The sequence below is a fragment of the Aplysia californica genome, unplaced genomic scaffold (assembly GCF_000002075.1).
Source record: "Aplysia californica isolate F4 #8 unplaced genomic scaffold, AplCal3.0 scaffold00134, whole genome shotgun sequence".
Taxonomy (NCBI): Eukaryota; Metazoa; Mollusca; class Gastropoda; order Aplysiida; family Aplysiidae; genus Aplysia; species Aplysia californica.
In genome coordinates, this window is record NW_004797404.1 from 1059777 (window position 1) to 1078401 (window position 18625).

The 18625-nt window shown below is 38.3% G+C and overlaps 1 long non-coding RNA gene across 1 annotated transcript; it reads left to right on the forward strand.

Moving 5' to 3' along the window:
- The first annotated feature begins 463 nt into the window (after positions 1 to 463).
- On the forward strand, positions 464 to 3067 carry LOC118477547. Its single transcript, XR_004858460.1, has 2 exons — positions 464 to 724; positions 1173 to 3067. It is a non-coding gene; the product is annotated as an uncharacterized LOC118477547 (long non-coding RNA).
- Positions 3068 to 18625: the final 15558 nt, after the last annotated feature.

Consider the following 18625-nt stretch of genomic DNA (forward strand, 5'->3'; position numbering starts at 1 on the left):
TTCAAGTGGTATTCTGAGAGAAAAAGGATTTAAATCATTATGATTTCTACACATAAAAATAAAACCTCAAAGCCTAATGTATGAGTCACGAAGCGGTGGAATCAGGCTCCCGTCATAATTTGACTCGCTTTCTATTTTAAAAAATACTCATCTGTCTTGAAAAGAAGTCGAGATATTTGAGATTGAAGGAAGTCGTGGTCGCCTGGTGTGAAAGGTGAATTTAGAGAGAAAATGGTTGCCTAAGGTGAGTGACTGCCAAAGTTTTAGTGTCCTTGAAAACTGGAAATGTACATTTTTGTTCCTTTAACCCTAAAACATTTTTTACTCAAGATTTCGACCACCTGTGGTCGACAGGTTTGCGCACTAATTTTTTTGATAATCTGCCTTAACGTGGTATCACAATGCGTGTTTTTAAAAGGTGAATCCTTCCTTTGACGAATGAAATTGGAACTATTAAAAAAAGAGTACATTCTTCGGACAAAAACTTAAAACGAAACATAAATAATACTCATCTGTCCTTCGATCCTCCCTTTTGAATTCCGTAAACATTGCCGTTCACACTCTCTCTGGAAAAACGAAAAGAATGGCTTCAGAATACAGTTCTGACAAAGAAATTGCCAATGCTTCAAGCAATGAGATGCTTTTGGACGACGAAGAACCCCTAGAGACTGTTGAAGATGAAAAATCAAGCCCCATCAGCTGATGTTATTGTTGACGATCTCAGGTACCATGATTTTCTGTCGTTACCATCGTATTATGTGATCTCTTTATACAGTAACTTGAGTAACAAATCATTGTCATTTACAAGCTTGGCAATAATCTGTCTTTTTTAAAACTTCTAAACCCATTTACACCAAGATACATTCATGATCTATTTATAAGTCATTACTACTTAAGTACTTTGTCAGGTCCTTATCAGGACAACTAGCCCTTAGTGCAAGAACAGTATGGCCAAGTTTGTTTACCATGGTTACCAGTAGGTGGTCATTGTTTGTTTGTCTTTCTTGCAGTATTCTGAAATGGAATGCAGGTGTCACTGTTTATTTCTTTTTTAAAAATATTTTCAGCTTTGAGGCAACTTCATTTTAATGTATTTAAATTGACCCAAATCGCTCTCTTTTTTCATGTCAGCCACGTAGACTACGACTCGTAGTCCAAAATCTCCATTCCAGCGTTCGAGCCTGGACGTCCAGTCGGACCCCACCTACGGCTGTCTGTGACCAGAGGAGACCGGAGGAGTTATCTAGGGCCGCTGTCCATCTTCAAGCTGTACTTTAAAACGTGCGTTGTCCAGCAACTACGTCTGTGGACGAACACGAATGTAGAGAGGCTCCTAGTTCCACCAAACCTAGAATGTATCCTGGATAGGTAGATGTGCAGGAGGATGAGTTCTACAAGTTCATAGGGCTGCTCATGTACATGGGCTTGGTACAGGTGCCCAATTGTAGGTCTTTATTGGAGTAGGAGGAGTCTTTTCATGGACTTTGGGCTCGTTATGTCTAAGTTCAGGTTTCGACAGGTGTTATGTTTCTTGAAAATTTCTTATATCGATACTGAGAAACTGGGGGATAAATTGTGTTAAGTTCTTTATTAAATTTTTTTTTACGTAATTAGAAAAAAAAAGCTTGAATTTGCATCAGCCAGGGAAAACTATTTCTATTGATGAAAGAATGGTGCGGAACAAAGGTAGGTTTTCGCTTCGTCAGTATATTAGAGATAAACCTACAAAAAGGGGGATGAAACTTTTGGTGTTGGCTGATTCAGGGAAAGGTTATACTTAAAAGTTTGATGTGTACTTGTGAAAGACTAGGGAGCGATCTAAACTAGTGGATTAGCTCATGATGTCGTTATGAATCGAGTCCAGTTTCTCATTACTCAAGGCAACATGGGTTATAATCTTGTTGTTGTTGTTTGTTTTGTTTTTTGTATAATCTTTATTACTGTGTCCATCTTTTTCTTAATTTCTTGAAAAAGGGAATGTTAGCCTGTGGTATTCAAGGCAACATGGGTTATAATCTTCTTGTTGTTGTTTGTTGTTTTTTTTGGTATAATCTTTATTACTGTGTTCATCTTTTTCTTAATTTCTTGAAAAAGGGAATGTTAGCCTGTGGTACAATAATCTGTAATCACAAAGGATTTTTAAACATGTGAAAAAATGGGAAAGCTAGAGGGGATATGAGACAGGGTGATACTGTGAGTTCAATGGAAAGGCAATAAAACGGTTCCCGTCATTTTAGATATGCACAATGCTAAATACTTTTCCTTGACTAAAGGAGAGCCAAAAATAACGGACGTTTTGAGCATCTGCTTCAAAGCCAAAAGTATTCACTGTTTACGCAATCATACCAGGCATGGTCAGATCAAGTCAAAGGAAAAACTGTACACTTTTGTTATCAAAAATTCAGTATTGAAAGGAAAACAAAGTTCTTGTGCTGCCTGTGACACTTTCCTGTGTTTGCAAGAGGATAGGAACTGTCTTCTTGATTATTATACGATGTGATAACTTGTACCCAATCTGCATTATACAGTAGGCTGTACGTATCATTATGCTAGTACTGGAGAATGTTTTCCATATTAGATTGGTAAGTTCTAAATTCATAGATTGCTTGTACATTGTATTCATGTTCAATTCAGCTTACACAGAAAAACTGCTCATTTAGTCTATGTAGACTTACATTGGTATGAAAGTTAATTGACACTTTGCTCTTTTTTCTTCTCTTGTATGCAATACCATAAAATGCCTGTCTCTCAGTCAAATACTGCCAGAATCCAGTGAATTTTGGATATATGTTGCAGAATTGAATGCAGTTTATGTGCATAATAATAGTATTGGCTTTTCTCCTGATACTTATTTTGTCTCTTTGTGTTTATGTTATGTCCAAAATTTTACAAGAATTCCGAGAATATTTATTTTTTCAACTGAAGTGGAAAAAAAACCCCAACCATTTATCTCTGCCATGGTTCCAAAGCACGTTATTGAAATCAAATCCCATTCCCCAAAGCTGAAAATGATTGCTTTCTGTAACATCCTTACAGATATGATGTATGTTTATAAAACATGATGAGTCAAAAAAAAAAAAAGAAAGAAAGAAAGTAATAAAAACAATGAAAAACCAAAGACAAATCCCAACGCCTTTAAGAAAATCGGATTTCTATGATTTGATTGTTTTTTGACGAGCGCCTGAGTTCACCACGATGTGACACATACAGTGGCGTCGCGTGGGTTACAGACAAGGTGGTGCATAATTGGAAAGCGAGTAAATGGGCAATATGCTTAGTAGCTACTATTATTATTTCTAGAGAAAGTCAATTAGAATCTGCACGATATCCCGTAATCTACATCTATCGATATTTACAACTGTTTCTAGATGAAACCGCATAAAAGTTGCAAGAAAATGAAATAATACTAACTACTCACTATGCTCACAATCTGAGAAGATTTAAAGATTTCTAATTAGATCTACTTCGTGCAGCACCAGGACCTGCTACACAATAGAGGGAGACAACAGTTTCGATACCCATTCTTCATTGAGTTACCGTCGACTCTACTAGTGTTAGATCTACGTGTAGTAGACAGGCTCGCAGAAACTTGGATCAAATTTTTAGCTTGCTCCAAATTGGTGCTGCGAAGAACGATTTCTTGCACCTTTCTTCTTGTGCGGAAAGAACGATGCCTAGATTTCTCTACAGTGACAAAAATAACTTTGGTGCAAAGATTTTGCTTGCTCCCAGCAGACACTACCGCAAGCGATGCGACGAGCATAAACCCTCCTCGTCGTCTGTTTCTTCACTGGCGCAGCCAGCGAGTGACGGATCGCAAGGATGTACATGTAGAAGGCATGTTGATCTAGATCACTGACTGGTTTAGAACATTTTTTTTTAAGTTGGGGGGGGGGGGAGGGGTGTGAAGGCCAGGGTTAGGTGGAGCGCTTGCTCCAATTGCACCAATGGCGCCCCGCCACTGGTCACATATTATATACCCCTGCCCTGGAGCACCTCGCGCTGGAACAGACCGAGCAACTAACAACAACAACAAAAAATACCAGGAAGCCTGATTATTATAAGTGCATGTTAAAATTTGTACTTGTAAGTGTGCAGTTGACAACACGAATTTCCAACAAGGATCTATGAAACTGATATTTTATTACATTTTTATCGTGGACTACAGCTGGCCAAAGTCTCAATTTAACCAACTTACTAATTATAAATCGCTTCAATGGGCACGCAAAGCTAACATACAGTGTAAATATTAATATAATAGTAGATAGTGGTCATAATGAAATAATGTGCGCAACAACAATATTATTAAGATTGAGTGAAGAAGGATCACTGTAAGCGAGGTGGTAGATCTAACATTATTTTGGATCCTAATTGGACCCATCCTTGTTTTGGCAAACACACAGTCCTAATGGTTAATTTTCTACTTATGTATATAAGTGATACGTACTAAATGTTCTTGTTGATTTGTTTTCGAGGCTGACTTTATCTACCAGCATCATCATCCAGTACCAGATCTGCGACAGACATCGGCGATGCGATCATGGTTCTCCATTCATTCCTTTGCTCGGATGCTCTAAAAAAAAAAAGCCACGTTTCCCTGATCTTTCCCCATTACCCATTTGTTTAGGTTCTCCAAGTATGTTGTTCTGGGCCTTCCCCTGCCTCGTTTGCCCTCAATTTTGCCAGTGATATCTAGATGTTCAAGACCTTTATGTCTATTTATGTGTCCTAAAAACTGCATTTGTCGTTTCCTTATTGTTTTTAACATTGAGCGTCCAACCTAGCCTTCATCAACCACTACCTCATTTGATTTCTTTTCCTTCCACGACACTCTTAGCAGTCTCCTAAGAAACCGCTTTTCTGTTGCTTCTATTTTATTTTCACTGTCTTTCGTGGTTGTCCAGCATTCACAGCCATATATAGAAGGGTTGATCAAACAAAGCATTTCAGAACTTTCCTTTAGGTGTTCATTGAGATGTTTCTATTTTTCAGGATTGGGCTCATTTTATTTAAACTAGCCTTAGCCATTGTAATTCTCCGTCTTATTTCTGTGGAACATTTGGCATCAGATGTTATCATATCCTAGATATTTAAACTGTTGGACTTGTTTGACCTTTTCACCCGTGCTAATGAGATTGCAACAAGGCTTTGCTTCTTTTTTGGAAAGCATTGTTGTTTCACTTGTTTCGTTTAAATAATCTTGGGAAAGTTGTTACTACTTTCCAATAAATTGTTCTCAGGGGAGCCCCAGGGGGTGTACATAATTATTGCATTACGTCAAAATGAACGCAGAGTGAGAAAATAAGCTTATTACTCCATGGCCTACGCGAAAATAGATAAGTTCAATAACACTGCTTCACGAAAACATACACATTCTGATTCCCCACGTGACGTCCTTATCCATCTCTTCTTCTTCCCTTATTTACCGTACGCAACCAATCAATGCAACCTCTACGAGTGACGCACTTTGAAAGTCTCGCGAAAACTGCGCTGGTGCAACAACAGAAGTAGCCACCGTGAAAAGTTGATCTAATGTAGCTGCGTCATTTTCCCACCGCTAGAAGAATCTAGGGTACCGTGCTAATTTCCCAGCATTGTGGGTCAACAGAATGGGGAGGTTTATAATTTTCCTTTGGTAGATTGCAAAGGCTTCCCCTTATTATCCGCTTTGCCTGCGTGTGAGTCAGTCGTCACTTCCGGGTTGCTGCTGAACTGGCGTTGGTTGTTGTGTCAGCCTAAGCAATGCGACGCAGAGAAAACGGTCACCGGTTCAATGATTCCATTGTTCCAATTTCATCGTAATAGGAAAATAAGATATTAAAGAGAGGGTGGCTTACATTTTTTAATTTTTTTTTGCTTTCTGAATGTCAAGAGGGAATAACATGAAACGCCAAGGCTACGCCAGTCAGGAGCAAGAAAACGTCAGCTTCTGAACTCAGGAGTAAAGGGCTCTAATTCCATTAGTGAGGAATTATTTTGTTATATTTGACTTCAGAACTCCGGTTAGGACATCGTGCGTTGAGGAATCGGAACCAGCTCTCCCGGAATGCGGGCAAGGTCGTCCTCAAACTACCCTACTTTTACACGAAAACTAGATAACAATTATGTTGATTACTTGTACCTTTTCGTTAGTTTAATTTTCGTGCCAGTAAATCCGCTAAGAATTTTTTTTGGGAGGGGGGGGTTTAATAACGTATTGTACTATATTTTACTAGTATCTTGGAGACACACATCATGCCTTTGACAAACAGAGAGTAAAAGAAAAGTAAGTTGAAAAAAGTTTCAAATTGTACTCCAACGTTAGGGACTGTTTATCATTTGTTGAAATATATATTGGTAAGTTTTGTACGAGGATAGGGGAGGGAAGGAGCTTGGGGGGGGGGGGGGTATGCCGCGGTATGGGAAATAAAGTAAATAATAGTTGAACATCTTCCGGGTTGCTGACACCGTACCTGTTCTCTTTTTATCTGAGACAATTATAACATAACAACGCACTTAAGTTGTTGATAGTTATTGATTACTTTCTGGGCATTATAATCGTGCTGCGCAAAAAACTTGACTGTTGTAACATAGCTATAAGTTGCGCAAGGACTGTGTTCAGACAACTCTGCTAGTAGGTCCAAGTTCGTTTGGTAAGATTGTTGCAACGTTCACTACAGCATAAGGTCCTATTTCAAGCGTGCGGGACAAAAGTTGGATGTTTCCACGCTAGTTCAGAGCTCGGCTTTATTTTACTTTATAGTTGAGGTTAAAATCTCAAGGTGAAAATTTAACAGTAAAAACAGTTATTTAAATTTTTATAGTATTATCTATATTTTTGAAAAAATACCAATACTCTTTAAAAAATTCGAATCGATAACCTTGTTCGGATCAGAGATAGAGAACAAATTCTTCAAATTAAAACATTACAAGTATTTTAAAATATCCTGACATTCGATCAGAATATGCTTAAAAGTAAAATCTGTACCTCATTGGATATTTCTTAAAAAGTCTTTACATCCCTCCCTCTTTCTCTCACCGATCTGATGTGTTTGCCCAACGTCTTTGGTACTCAGAGAAATACCACATGCCAACAGAAAGACCGAGATTTTCGATAAAAACATAATTTCCCCACTCCCAAATCGAACCCTGTTCTCTTGCGTGTGACAGTGAAGCGCCTACCGCTACACCACCTATGCCAGTCAATTTTTTTCCTCGGTTCACCAAGTTGCAAAATGGCACAGGGCACAGGTCTGAGGAGAAAAGAAATTTAGTTGTCGGTAATAGTAATAATAATAATAATAATAATAATAATAATAATAATAATAATAATAATAATGATAATAATAATGATAATGATAATGATAATAATAATGATAATAATAATAATAAAACTGATGATGATACATCTAATTGCATTTATGAAGCGCATATCCACGTGCAAGTGTGTTTTTTTTTCACTTTCCTTTCCTCTTTTTGCTGCAGTTAACATCGGAACTGGATTATTTCTGACACTGTCGTACATGTAGATCATGACACTGGCATCAGGAGGTTTTACTGCACGGAAGATGTTACCTTGACCCAATGCCTGCTCATGTACTCATATCCTGTATTGATACTGTCCTATCTCAAATTACTCAAATAGTGAATATGTCACTTGCCACAGGCACAGTACCTAATACTTTCAAACAAGCTATTGTAAAACCTTTATTGAAAAAACCCGGGCTTGATAAAAATGAATTTAAAAATTATCGACCAGTTTCGAATTTGCAATTTGTCTCAAAAATTCTAGAGAAGATTGTTTTAAGTCACGTTTTGGCTCACATGAGAAAAAATGGTCTTGAGGAAATTTACCAATCTGCCTATAAAACTCATCATAGTACCGAAACTGCGCTTTTAAAAGTAATGTCTGATTGATTTGATTCCGTTGATAGCAAAAACATCTGTCTTTTAACTCTTTTGGATCTGTCAGCAGCTATTGACACTGTCAGCAGCTATTGACACTATTGACCATGCTGTTCTACTCACACGACTTGAGCGCTCATTTGGCTTATCGGGTACTGTGCTTTCATGGTTTAAGTCATATTTACTAGAAATAATTCAGTCAGTGCAAATTAAAAATAGCTTTTCAAAGCAGGTTAGGCTCAATTATGGAGTTCCACAGGGGTCCGTTCTTGGACCAGTGCTCTTTACACTATATACACAGCCCTTAGCTAGCATTTTACAAAATCATGGATTGAATTATCATTTTTATGCCGATGATTCCCAAATGTATGTTAATAGCACCATTCAAGATCTGCCAAACATGATTTCTATCTCTAAGCAATGTTTTTATTAAATTAAAAAGTGGATGACAGTAAACAAATTGAAACTAAACGAAAAAAGACCGACATCGTTCTTACAAAAAAATCCACGATTAAAAAAAGATCTGGAAAGTATCAACTTTGATTAACTATGGGCATATGACATCTAGTAAAGAAGTTGTCTTGTCAAGAATCTTGGTGTATACATTTACCACCACTTATCAATGGACTCGTTTGTAGGATCTCTGTCCAAATCCCTTTATTTTCAGCTGAGAAGGATAGGCCTAGTTCGAAAGTACTTAAACGAAGAGACCACAAAAGCACTAGTAACATCTTTTATCCTATCAAGATTAGACTATTGTAAGTCACTCCTAGCAGGTCTGAACAACAAATATTTGAATCGTTTACAAGTAATTCAAAATAATGCTGCTAGACTGATAACAAGATCAAGAAAACGAGACCATGTCACTCCATTATTGAAAAAATTGCATTGGTTCCCTGTAATAGAAAGAATTATATTTAAAATCTGCGTCATGTGTTTCAAATGTGTAAATAAAACTGCTCCTTTTTATCTACAAGAACTTATCAGTATATATAATAAGCCTGGGAGAAACCTAAGATCATCAAACGATAACACCCTACTTCTGACACCTGTAAAATCGTACAAATCATATGGAGAGAGGTCTTTCTCATATCTTGGTCCATTTATGTGGAACAGATTACCCATGAAACTAAGACAAATAAAAACAATTGATAGCTTCAAAAGACATCTTAAACATTTTCTGTTCCTACAGGCCTATCCTTCATAAGCTTTTAACGTTATTTTTCATTATAGTCGTTCTGTTCCTATGTCTGGATGAAAATAGTCTGTGTGTGTGTGTGGGGGGGGGGGGGGGGTGCATTGATATATATTGCATGAGAAGAAAGGAAGTAGTAAGAAAGGTTTTGAAAAATGTGTATTCCAATGTAAAGCGCATTGAGCTACTTTTTTGGAAATGCGCTATATAAATGTTATATAATATTATTATTGGAAGAAAGTAACCAACTACAGCAGCTATTCATTACCACTTTCTGTGGCTGGGGATATGTTGAACTTCACAACCTCCTAGTTCTAATTTGGTTCTCAGTTTCCGCTGGTATAAGTCACGGGAGTTATTTGTAAAAAAACATATTTAATATGTAAGGCAGCGTGGTGAAATCAGGCTCTCGTCAAAATAAGGAAATCGAAGAAACAGGCGTTTTTTCTGGCCTTTCTATAAATTTTTCGGGTTTATTTATTTATTTATTTATTTTTTGGTTGATTTTTTTTTATATAGCTCAACACCTTTTATGTCATATAAAAACACATTTCCATGTGAAGTTTACTGAAAAACGTTGATTAATAGCACAAGTAAATTTCTCTTTTCAAGGACTCACAAGCTATAAAAGTTACCAAACTTTGGAGAACATTTTTTCTCTAATTTTACCATTTCTGTTCAAGATAGACGGATATTTTTTTCTCGTAGAAAGCAAGGCTAATGAATTGCCTTTTAGATGATACGAATACATACATATGTCACAGAATTGACGAGCGCCTGATTCCACTGCGTTGTGACACGTATTATTATGTCTTTTTAATTCAATTGAACATAGATTAATACTTTACTTTATTCTCGTCGTTAGTTTGCCTGGAAAGTGTATGGGGTATGGGTGGGATCGGGAGTGGGGGGAGTATTGAAGAAAACAAACATGTTTTTCATTACTACACCATGGCGCCAAGTAGGAACTGTTTATGTCATGAGACAGCTCTCTCTCTCTCTCTCTCTCTCTCTCTCTCTCTCTCTCTCTCTCTCTCTCTTTCTCCTCTTCTTCCTCTCCCTCTGTTTCTATATATCTCTTTGTCTCTCTTACTGCATAATATGTTGGAAGGTTATTTTGTTCGTGTGTTTATGTGGTATCGGGGTAAGAATCTGAGTTATTAATTTCATTATATTTTTATATCGAAGTCTTTAGAAAAAAGTTGTTCTTTCATCTTTCAGTATCTAAGAATTTTGTCTGATTCTAGACTGTGATTATAATACATGTAATATATTGTTTAAATTCAATTCTGTACAACTCAGATGTAATTATGGGAGTAGGCTGATTGGACGCTGCTTTTCAAGGTCAACTTCGGCTCTGTGGCATATAGCGAGCAAGGGGAAAAAAGAACATTAAAAAAAAATTAAGGGGAGAAGCTACAGCTGAAGGCTGACTTTCAGCGCGGGAACTGAGCCGGCGACTTTTGCGCGCAAAGGCGAGCACTGCATAACGGCTACACAGCAAACGCCTCTCTGAATCTAGTACAGAAAAGAATTAAATCTAGAAGAGAAAAGATGGTCATAAGATTGCCATTTTTATAGCTGTTCCTTCTGCTCTGTCTCTGTTTTGTTTTGTTTAATTAGAAGCCCTATTTGCTTTTCGGAAATTCCAAGTATTTTCAGGTATTTAATTACGACGTTACGGCTTTACTCGCTATTAGCTTAAATTCAAGGCGTAGTAAAACGTGTTTTCTGTTCTTGACATAGCTCAAAGACGTCCAACGCCCACATAGTGTCTGTTTTCTGTTGTTTCTCGGTCTACAATTTCTCTGCTTATAAACACAAAAAGTCACTCTTCGAGAGGCGTTCAAATAGACAGACGTATATAGCTCTAAGGTTAACAGTGGTCATTGACCTGACAGGGATGCTTTCGACTCGAGGCATTGATTCGAATGTCTTTTCTATGACTTTATTAGGATCTTAACACTGAATTCCACTTTTATGGGAACTGAATTAGATTGGAGTTTGTTTTTCTTATTTTAAAGATGTTTATAAGAATTCGTTCAACATGCTTGCGTCATTGTTATTAGTCTCATTCCTGGTCTGTTCTTTTTGTTGATTATGCTGTTGTTGTTATCGTCGCTGTTGTTGTTGCCGTTGTTGTTGTTGTTGTTGTTTTTTCTTGTTTTTTTTTCAGCAGCAATGACAATAGTCAAGTACACTGAAACAGAGTCTCTGTAGATACATAGATAGACATATTGAAACACATTTTCGTTTTTAGAGTATTTTCAACTTCATGAAGAAGATTGTTAAATCGACGTAGAAACAAAAACATAACGACGAAATTTCAAAATCTTTGAGTTCATGTGTCTGTCTTTTGATTTAAGCAGTTCTCAGAAGAAACGTAAACATTTTACTTTATTTCCAGGGGTGTTTATAAATGTTAAGGCCGTGTGCTGATAGCGTATTTCCTAAGCATCATGTGGGCATGGATTGGAGCGATGCGATGCGAATGGTAGCAAAAGGAATGACTCTTCAATTTTCTGTCAGGACTTGAATAAATGGTTAAACCAGATTCTTCAACCAGTGTCTTATGGGGCGGTAACCCAACGTATGACACATCTATCTCAGATATACCAATGTTCTCTGTTGATTTCAAATCATGCGAGTTGTTCGAGGGCAAGGAAGGCAGATAGATCTAGATCTAGTCCTTGGTGGGATGATGGACTGTGTGGGTCTTGCGATGTCCTGCTAGGAGGTTGCTTCTTGTCTTTGGAGGAGTGGTGCAGCGTGAAGTTTGGGGGCTGTCGTGATTTAGAGGCTATGGTGTTCTCCTCACATTTCATAGGTCCCAGGTTATATATATTTTGTGAACATCACTCACTTCACTGTCTACAGACTCGATGCCGTCTGTTGTGGTGACAAACCACACTCTTACGCACGCACATGTGCACACGTGGTTTTCAACTGCCGTAACCTCCACTGGCTACACTAAAGTACATACTGATGTCTATGTTGGAGGGGACAAAATCAGAAAAGTCCTCTGAAATGGTCGATGTGCCCCAGACAGTTTGATCCGATACCCAGGACAATCCTTGTATAACCTGAACAGTTGCAGGGGATAAACTGAATCGATCCCACAAGTGAAGCTGTCGAATACAGCTCTTCTGTCGTGAGCACGATCTACATGTAGCCTACATACGAGTTGATGCCCATGGTCTCCCAGTCCTTTTGGTGTCTGCTCAAGAATGTGTCTGTTGATATTAGTTTTGGTTGTTAAGTAGGCCGCATTCAAAGCAGTAGTGAGATTTTCCCGTAGCTGGGCTGCTGCAGTTTTTTTTTTTTTTTTTTTTTTTTTTTGGGGGGGGGGTCTTTTTTCTTTGGTAAGCGTTTTATGGCTCGCAACTTGCACAAGGGACCTCCGAGACTTCGACTTGTCCGAAAAGGCTAGGTGTAGATCTTTCCTACTTGAAGATCAGGAGTATGGCTGAAAGGCAGCAGTAAGAAGGAGCCAAGGAGTAGCAGTAGAAAGGCTGGAGAAAGAGTTAGAGGCCCAGAGGAGGGGGCAAAGGAGGCGAGGGGTTGGGGCAGAAAATGGAGCGGGAGATGAAAGCAGAGGACAGAACAGGGCTAGAGACCAGGAAAGGAGTGAAGGGAGACAACTTTAGAGAAAAAAAATGTTCGGTGGCAACCCGGATTCGAACCCGGGAAGTGAACATCTTAATCTCTAGACCACGAAAGCCCCCCCCCCCCCCCCTTTTGCAAAGGTTTGTTGGGTCGGGGATGACACCACAATTGTTAGAAAATTCAGTGAAAAAATATGACTTGTCTTCACCCGGATTAAACACCGGACTCACAGGACTTCACCACAGCGAAGCGAGTGGGGGTTCTCGAATTCTAGGGGGTTAAGGTGTTTGCTGGAGGTGGGTGGTTTCCGATTACTGCAAACTAGGAATCGTAGGAATCGAGTCCGGACCCGATTTCTTTCCACTGTTGTGATTTCATCCAGTTGTTCCGATCCCTAGACTAATACATGATTACTTCCGACTAACTAGAAGGCTCCAGGCAGCTTTAGGGTCCAGGATAATCTCGATTTCGAAACACGGTGAGGAACCAACATTTTTTTTTTCAAAAATGAGTTTTTTTATAAAGAAGAAAATTTTAATAAATATTGTAGCCTAATTGGCAACCGTTTGTTTACATAAAAGAGAATCGGAACTTTTCCTCTGTTGCACTAACCGTGGGAATCGGTTCCAGAATCGATTCTTCGCCCAGCTCTAGTGTTTGCCTCTCATTCAATAGGTCCTAGGTTTGAATCTGGATAGCGATGGAAAAGTTCTTCTCTAAAACGTTTCTCCTTTCACATCATTTATTGCTCTCTAACAACGTTCTGTGGTCTGCTTTCGTCTCCACTTTCTGTCCCTACCCCCTCACCTAACTCATCTCCTTTGTCCTGTCCTCTGGGCTCCTGACTCTTTCTGCGACGTTTGTACTGCTACTCCTTGGCTCCTTCTAGCTGTCTTTCAGCCACACCCCTGATCTTGTGGTAGGTAGGATCTAACACCAAGCCTTCTCAGAAAAGGGCGAAAAATCTTGGTTTAACGTGTCCCGCGCTGTATGACCTTCTGCAGTTGTGAGCGCCGTAAAACACTTAGCACAAAAAAGACGTCCAGATCACAGCTCCACTCTACCTTCGATATTACGAATTGACAGAGTCGTTTTTCAGCTTGCCTCAACGGAGTTGTGTAGCAGTACGCTTGATCTCCATTGCACGTTTCCTCCGCTATGACTTAAAAAAGTGTGTGTGTTTGTGTGTGTGTGTTTGTGTTTGTGTGTGTGTGTGTGTGTGTGTGTGTGTGTGTGTGTGTGTGTGTGTGTGTGTGTGTGTGTGTGTGTGTTTGTGTGTGTGTCTTTTTTTTCTATTTCATCTTATTTATTAATTTAAAAAAAAAATTTTTTTTTTGGGGGGGGGGGGTTTTGGGGGGGGAGTCAAAGTGAAATATCTGACACCCTGGCCTACTAGCTCAATGGCTAGTGTTTAGATCAAATAATAGCTACACCACTGAATTTAGAAGAGGCTGGATCATTTTAAAGAAAACAATACAGTTGTATTTCATGTCTAAAAGGCAAAAAAAAAAATGTACCCTGGATGTTTCGTGTATAATCCTTCCTTAATTTTCACTTGATATTTCTTGTGTCTTAAACTACAGCTATATTGTGTTTGATCTGTCAAATATTGAGTGAGTCATTCTTTCTTCAGCGCTTTTAGAGTGGACAAATATAGTATTGTTATTATACATTGATCTGCACTGAGCGTTGGTAATAAAAGTGTATGTGTTGTACAGTGTGTGTTATCATTGTCATGTTAATAATAGTATGTGTTCATGGGTGACATGGGCACGTTCTCATAAAATCGGTTTCACTGCAAATATTTGATTCCTCTATTGACACGATTTAGGTCAGTTAAGAAACAGCTTGTTTTCTACTCACTAAGCTTATATATCGGGGCCAACCAGGGCTGTGTGAGAAATCATTTTAATATCACAAAAAAAGAGTGGAGATATTCCATTACACACATTGTATCATAAATTTAAAAGTAGAATTTCTGCAAACACACAGGCTGATTGATTACACCCAGCTCTCCGTGCATTTTGTTACGATAAGATTACACTGTAAATAGCCTCCCCTTTGTGCATTCAGTATCCAGGGGCTGTGACAAGAAGTTAGGCGTAACATGGCTAAACAAAACACTTAAAGTCTTAGCACAAATGTTAGTTTCGCAAGATCAACGCATGGTCTACTTCACATTATGAATTCATACAGATGCTGACATATAACATTGTCTTCATGATTCAACATTTTAAAAGAAATTAGATCTAAATGTGTCCAGTGAAAAGATAGAAACTAAAGAAAATGGGTCTACTTCTATATTGACAGGTAAGGTACAGTTAGCAATGGAGTCCGCTAAAACCGAAATCTGGATTTTCTTCAGCTTAGAGGAGAGGTTGCTCAAATGGGGAAAAATATATAATCGGGGCTTTTATTTTCAATCGGCGAACCGCTCCTTTCGGGTTAATCGTGTTCAGTTTAAGCGGACTCCGTTGCAGTTTATACCTCATCGTGCTCATGTCCATTCGTGGTGTACGGTACCTCTCTGTTTTGTAAACAGAAGAAGAGAAACATGTATGTCTCCTGTAATGACAAAGTGTTAGTTTTCTCAACTCTTTATTGAATCAGCACAATAAAGGCAACCTTTTGCTATATACAAATAAAAATAGAAGTAACACGAAAAGAAATAGAAGAAACAGACCACGCAAGAGCGTTCACACGCCCACATCAGCTAAAATGATATTTAAAAATACAACAAACAAAATACAACCAACCAATCAATCAACCAAACAATCAACCAACCAACCAAACAAACAAACAAACAATCAAATAAACACAATAACTACAAAAACGAAACTGAAGCCCCCATCTGTCTCAAACTGCAACCTTCGTCTCTTTGTTTTCCGCGACTCTTGTGGTGCAAAGTTATGGCTCAAAAAGTGGGCGCGGTTTAAACACAGGGGACATAACTGCGATATTTCTAAATTGTGGTAATAACTTACGTAATTGTTTCCCTTGGATAAATATTTCCCCTTCACTTTTATGAGCTTTACGCATATTATGTTTTGGCGGATGTCTTTTCACAGGAAGTTGATAGAGAGAATATGCTACCCTTGTATAACAAAGTACCAGTTAGGAGAAATTTGACGTTGATTTTTTTACATTTTTTTTTTAGTTCTACAGTATGTCAAGCTTTTTCGAATGTAATTCTTTGAATACTATCTTGATAACGACTCCGAACAATTTTACAACTTTGATAGAGCAGATATACCATTTGGTTTCTGACCTCATGGCTTAGTAACTCAAAACGGCCAAAAATGGCAGAATGACTTTGCAATTCTAAGGTAGCGATTAGTTGGTAGAAAGAAAGAAAAGTTAAAAGGAGGAGGTATGAGGGGGGGGGGTGAAAGACGGCACGAAGAAAACGCTGAGAAGGATAAAAGAAGACGAGAAAGTAGTAGTGAGGAAGAGCAGTGTGAGGAGATAGAAGAACGAAGATTGTGAGAAAAGGAGGAGGAGGAGGGGAAGGATGAGGAAAGAAAGAAAAAGAAGTAAAGGAGGAGGAGGGAGATGAGGGGAAGAAGAAGAAGAAGAAGAAGAAGAAGAAGAAGAAGAAGAAGAAGAAGAAGAAAAGGAGGAGGGGGATAGAAGGAGGAGGAGAAGGGGTACTGTTAGCAACGTATGTGTAGTTACTTTTTTTCATTCTAAGTACGGTGCGTTTGTTTTTTAAAGAATGACCTTTTTCTCCTTATCTCATCCACACCTATCACCATCCATATCCCTGCCCATTCAGGGGTGAAGGCTGACTTGTTTGAAAATCAAAGGGTAATCAAAGAAATGAGGCTACACACGAAAAACTTTCCAACAATAGCAACACGAATAACAAAACTTCTTTTTCGAGACAGCATCACCAAGTTGTGAATGAAAACCAATCTTGAATTCGTGTCTTCTGTTAACGCGTCAAAATAATTGATAAAGTATCTCATTAAATAATTTCATTTCCACTTTGTTTAAAACATTATTTAAACTTTTAAACGCACAGTGGGAATATTATGGTCTCAATAATTTAAAACAGTAAATTTAACTACAGATGCGAAAAAACAAACAGAAGGCGAAGAAGCAGAGAACACAATATTACAAGTTATGCGTTAGCAATTTGGATTCAAATTTGGCTGTCTTTGTCCAGCGCTTTGTATCCAGGAAATCAAGTCATTATTTTATTATAGAGCGGGAAAAAGTCGAGGAAAAGAAAACAGGCACTCACAGCAGCCACGATATCATTGTGAATTAGCCACCCCCACCCCATTCTCTCATTTTGAGGTAGATTGCACCAATCCAATTCTTAGCTTACCTAATCAATGTTTGTGACTGCTTATTAAAGTTGCACGAAAGAGGGGAACAGGGTTTAAGAGTATGTAGCAATGAACAAAGTTTTAAGTGTTGTGCACACTGATCAAATTTAAATTACAGGGTGATGATCCTCCTAAAAATAGTACAACTTTTTGTTAATATTTTCCTCCACACTGAAGTTTTGGGTTTCAAATTTGTACACAACATCTGGAAGTCAAAAGGAATTTGTCTGATGTTCATTTTCAGATAAACCCACAAAATAGTTTTTACTCTACATAACGCGTAAAAAAGCACCCCATTTTCAGCTATGTCCCCTTTTGACGCACTAGTTCGCATTAGGCCTACCACTAAAAAAAATCAACGATTGCGCCATATTGCAAACTACAGTAGCTTAACAGGCTTACAGAAGTTTGCAGATAGTTTTTCTCAAGTTTCCTTTGCCTGCCGAGATCATGGTTAAGATTAGTAAAGAGCAGAAAGCTTTTTGTATGGAACATTCCCTCACCATCAACTCATTTCGTAAGTTTCACACAAGGTACAGAAATACTGTTAAAGTGCCCTGAAGGCCTTCTTCGATATCAAGGGTGAAAATAGTCCTTCAGTTAGGACCTGTAGAGAATCAGAACTAAAAATTCTCAGACAAAAGGGCCGCTTCAAGTACAACACACACCATTTGCACCCCTTTAAATTCGGTAGATGAGCCCAATGAGACGTCTGTCCGTAGACGATGTTTGCAGCAATGACTTTCCTACATAACTATTATCTACTGTCCGCATTCTCAAGGCAGACCCTTATCTACGACTGCACCATTTTGGGGTTCGCGGAGCTATCAGAGTATAGCAATGTGTTCTTGATTCCTCGATCGTCTTGAAAAGCGTGAACAATTCCTCTATGGCATTTTGTTCCTTTGCAAAGCCCATATTCACCTTCCCTGTTATATCAACTCCACAAAATTTAAAGCTGTCTATTTGGGCCCCCCCCTCATATGGTCTCTAGAAACAGCTCCATACTGTTAGGTGTTCAGTGTGTGTAGCTGTGAGTACTCATGGCTGAGTGGATTCTAGTGTTTGACAACCTCTGAACACAATTACGAACGACGCGTTAAAATGGGTCGAGTCCAAAAGGAGGACACAGAATCAAGATCAGTGGTTCTCGGAATTCCAGAATAATTAATTTTTTAAAAACTGTTTTGGAGAAAAGAAATACTGTTTAAGGGTTACAGGGATGGAAGGATTAGATTTTTAAAATAAAAGGAAAGGAAAAAACAAACCAATCGTTTTATTGACTTTCCTTACAAGATCTTTTAAACTGGTGGATTTTGCATAATTTATATGTAGGTTGTTTTTTTTTTAAATATAAAAGCCATTCCCGTTTTCGAAAATATGTTTCTTCTTTGTGAGTTTTATGTCAAACAAATTCCTTTTGAGTGAATTTTATCTGTTCCAAATTACAACATTCTAGTACAAATTGTTTTTCGAGATATTATTTAGAATAAAAGTTGCACAGTTGTTTTTTTTAATTACCCTGTTCTTAAATTCATAAGGCCTACGTCTGGGGCATATTTGTCGGCGACGATGTTCCCAAATTACGGAAGGTGGGGGGGGGGGC